A 4,478-nucleotide genomic window follows, 5' to 3' on the forward strand; every position below is an offset into this window, starting at 1 on the left:
GCCCTTGGTGTCCCTTGCCCCACTCTCAGCTGGGTGCATGAAAGCAGTCTGTATTCTCCCTTCCCCAAGCAGCACAGCCCAGCATCAGAAGACACAAGGACACAGGCTCCTACCCCAAGCCTGTCCACGGGGCAAACTCTAGAGAGAGGGGCATTTTGCTCACCCAAGAGCATTCACCACCAGCACCCCCAAGCCTGTTCCAGGAACCCCTTTTAGTGCACCAGTAAGTTGTCAGAAAAAGAATACCATAGTCTCTTTGAGGGGGAAAAACAAAAATCATGCCTGTGTGCCAATTGTCCCTCGACCTCAGGTTCTGAATCGTTCATGGCCTTCATGCTTCTCATGGCCTGGGGCCCTCCCCCTTCCACCTGGGGGTTTCTGAAAAATGAAGAATCCTGTCCCTGGACTTTGCACCCACTGGCAATGTAGCCACCTCAAGCCACACTAGATTATCTCCTCTACTCTTCTCACAGGTCAGCCCTCCCTGGGGACTCAGAGCTGACCTCCCTGGAGCCATCACCTAGTCTCCTATTTTTCCCCAAGATGGTACTCGCACCCTTTAAAAGTTCAGTTCACAACGAGGATTAGAGGCCCTCGCGTGCACCTTTCACGCACTAAGTTGGCACCGTTTGAGGAAGTGAGTTTTAGTAACACAGGTAGAGGGCTTAGGCGGGGATACGAACATTCCTGTGCGTTGCTAGGGGATGTCAATCGATACAGATTGTTTTGGAGGTAAAAAATCTGATATTGGATTTTTTTTTAATTTGTGCTACCTTCTGACCCAGAAATTCTGCTTCTAAAAATGTATTCTTTTTTTTTATGTACATTCAGAATTTTTATTTTAAAACAAAGCATCAGAGTAACATTAGTAATAGAAAATCCATATGGAAATATACACAATCTTCTCAGTGAGAAACAGGACCCTGCCTTACTGCCGACCTACTGTTTGAGGAGCCAGAAGTTGACGTGAAATTGCAAGGTCACCTTTTCAAGCTAAACCCCACTCCATAGCTATGTCGTGTTTTGTTTGTTTGTTTGTTTGTTTGTTTGAGACAGAGGTTTGCACTGTGGCCTGGGCTAGGGTGCAATGACTGATCTGCAACCTCCGCGTCCCGGGTTCACGTGATTCTCCTGCCTCAGCCTCCCGAGTAGCTGGGATTACAGGTGCCCGCCACCATGCCCAGTTAATTTTTGCATTTTTAGTAGAGACAGGGTTTCACTATGTTGGCCAGATTGACCTCGAATCCCTGACCACCCGCCTCGGCCTCCCAAAGTGCTGGGATTACAGGCGAGAGCCACCGCACCCGGCCTCAGCTATGTGTGTTTATATTCAAAGGCTCCACAGGAACAGTGAGAACTGAGAACCAAAATACTGTCACTGCCAAGGGTTTGGCTAACGGTTCTGAGATGTGTAAGCACCAAGAAGGGAAAGGGAGATTGAGCAACCTATGAAAAAGGGGCTGTGGGAACAAACACAGAGAAAATAAGTCAACAATAATGTACTTCCACCCAGAGCAAAGTGACAGTGCACACACATTCATCCTCTCAAGTGTGGCTACACTGCACATTGATTCATACTATCTCAAACATGGTTTATTGGAAAGATTCAAGTCCCCTAAGGGCACTCGGCATCGGACCACAGTGACATGGTAACAGACATACGCAAGCGTGCCGTAACCCTAAAGCAACAACACACTTTAGATAATAATCGCTCAGAAAAAAATCCTCTCCCAGAGCTGAGGTTACACATTCCAAGTTTGCTATAAACATTCTTTGGGGAATTCCTTTAAAGGTATGAGTTAAAATAAAACAGAAAATCAACACCTAAAATCTACTAGAGAACAAAGTGGAGAAATAATGAATCTCTACCAAGAACCAATTATTTTTGGTTTCTCATTTGGATGGCTCCCACAAGATAGGTGGCAGATTACTTCAAAAGTCATGAGACTACTACAAGAAGAAGGAGTTATTTCGTCCAGTGAGGGGAACAGGCTTTCTAGAAAATCACTTTCCCTTCCCTCGACTCTATCCAAAATTAGAACCCATCAACCGTCATTAACTACAATGCCCATATTAGTTAATAATCCTAGACTTCAAGTACTACTACATGCAAACTATTATCTTAAAGAAAAAATTCCAGAGGAAATCAGTAGCTTTATTATATAAGCATATGACTTTTATGAAAAATTAAACTTCAAGAGTTTCCATCTGAAGGACAAAAATTGTTAAGAGGTAACATACAGCCCTCAGGCACCACATCATTTACCCTCCAATAATGAACTACATTTCTCCCTAAATTCTTCTTATTGCACCTGAACCTCTCCAGCATCAAATCTTTTACCCTATAATCTCTCTTTAAACACCTCCCTCTAATCTCAATTTCCTTCTGTTTTTATTATTTAGTAAAATTATGCTTAAAAAAATAAATATTTCCACCATGCAACGTATATACCTGTGTAACAAACCTGCACATTCTGCACATGTATCCTGGAACTTAATGTAAAAAAAAAAAAATTATGTAATTAAACCAGAGGATAAAATAAATAAAACTCAAGTTTACTTGCCGTGTAAAGCTGTGTGGAAGTGAGGAAGGTGCTCTTACATAAACCCCCTCTGCCTTCCACACTCATATGTCTATCTGCTTTCTGTTAAGTCTGAGGTTGGGGGAACCGTACCTTACTTTTCCTCTCCTATATCCCCTAATGTGGCAATATTAGAACCCAACGGAGGAAAAGCTGGCAAAGTTGTCATATGCCAAGTGGCCAATCCCTCCTGAAATGAAGGTAGGTTCACTTGGTCTCTCCTAGGCAGAAGAGAATGTCCAGGAAATAAAATATTTAAAAAGCCATTGAAAATCCAACAAACCCCAGCCTTGGGGTGCTCATGGAGTGCGTGGGATGAGAAAGGAATCAAGTAGAAGCATTCAGAAGCAGTCCTGGGTTCATCCTGATGAGGTCTCTCCCTTGTTCAGGGAGAGATGGCTTTCCCATGCTGGGAGGGAGGTGGAAGGGGGCATGAATTAGACATTGGTGGTGGTCTCCTTAGGAGGCTGGATGCTGTTCATCTCCATGACGCCGTCCTTCCCAGATCTATCTGCACCGTGTGCCTGCCCTTCAAAGGCCCGTGTGATATCCTCAAAAGTCCTGCCACGGGTCTCAGGGACTTTGAAGAAGGTAAAGGCCAAGAAGGTAATAAGGAAGCCAGTGAAGATAATAAAAACGTAGGCTTCTAAATAGTGAGCAGCAGAGGGGAAGAGCAATCCGACTAGGAAGTTGGAGGTCCAGTTGGAGCAGCCAGCCACTGCCATCACAGCTGGGCAGGGGCCCTGGCTGAAGAGTTCGGCCACAATAAACCAGGGAATGGGGCCTGGTCCAATTTCAAACAAAGCTACAAAGACCAGGATAGCCCCAATGCAGACAAAGCTTATCCCATTATAGTTATTCTTTAATAACAAAGAAACAGTCATGAGCGTGGAACAAAAGGCCATCCCTCCAAGGCCTATCATATGCAGAGTCCTTCTTCCTGCCCTTTCCACCAGAAATAGAGAAACTACAGTGAAGATCGTATTAACCACACCCGCGCCGATGGTGGCATAGATGGGCTCTTGAACACCTGCATCCTTGAAGATTCCTGTTGAGTAGTAGAACACAGCATTGATGCCAGAGAGCTGCTGAGAGAGCTGGAGCACAATGGAAATGATGATGGGCTGTCGGTAGCTGGACACTCACACAGTGACTTGCTTTTCTTGTGACATCCTTGCACTCTCATCTTTCATCTCCTGGTTGTCTTCGGATACATCATGGGTGCCCCACAACCGCTGGAGGATCTGCTTAGCATTCTCCTCTTCTTTTCTGTTAATGAGCAAAAATCTAGGACTTTCAGGGCAAAATGGAAGGGTTGTACTTTGTAGGATAGCAGGAAGGATGGTGAAGCCCAATAGCAGTGGCCAGAGCTCTTTAGACCCAAGGATGAATTCCAGACCAAAGATCTGGGCCACCAGAATTCCAACCACGATGCCCAGCTGGTTGAGAGTGCCAAAGGCACCCCGCAGGGCAGTAGGCAAGATCTCTCCAATGTACATGGGCACAAACCCTGTGCAGAGTCCACAGAAGAGGCCAATAACCAAGCGGCCCAGGATCAGCATTTCAACTGACTTCACTACTTTACACAGTCCCATAAAGCAGCCACCAGTGACAGCCAACAGGCTGACAATCAGCATTGAATTACGCCTGCCAAAGCGGTTGACAAAGAGTCCGACGGAAAAGGAGCCAATCATACCCCTAAAAATGTATTCTAACAAAATGAAGTATGTATGCAAAGATTCAGCCAGAAGGACATTCATCATAACCTTATGTATAATAGCAAAATAAAACAGTAACATCCAAATATTCAAGATGGAAAACTATTGTAATAAATATTGGAGAGGGAGACCCTGTCTCAAAAAAGAATAAAAATTAAAAAATAAATAAATATCGGAA

At 44.6% G+C, this 4,478-nt stretch overlaps 1 pseudogene across 1 annotated transcript; it reads right to left on the reverse strand.

Moving 5' to 3' along the window:
- Nucleotides 1–2,433: 2,433 nt before the first annotated feature.
- Nucleotides 2,434–4,276, reverse strand: LOC105515586 (annotated as a pseudogene). Its single transcript, XR_001002353.1, has one exon. The product of XR_001002353.1 is annotated as a solute carrier family 2, facilitated glucose transporter member 3 pseudogene (transcript).
- Between the last annotated feature and the right edge of the window lie 202 nt (nt 4,277–4,478).

The sequence above is a fragment of the Colobus angolensis genome, unplaced genomic scaffold, assembly GCF_000951035.1.
Source record: "Colobus angolensis palliatus isolate OR3802 unplaced genomic scaffold, Cang.pa_1.0 Scaffold264, whole genome shotgun sequence".
Lineage (NCBI taxonomy): Eukaryota > Metazoa > Chordata > Mammalia > Primates > Cercopithecidae > Colobus > Colobus angolensis.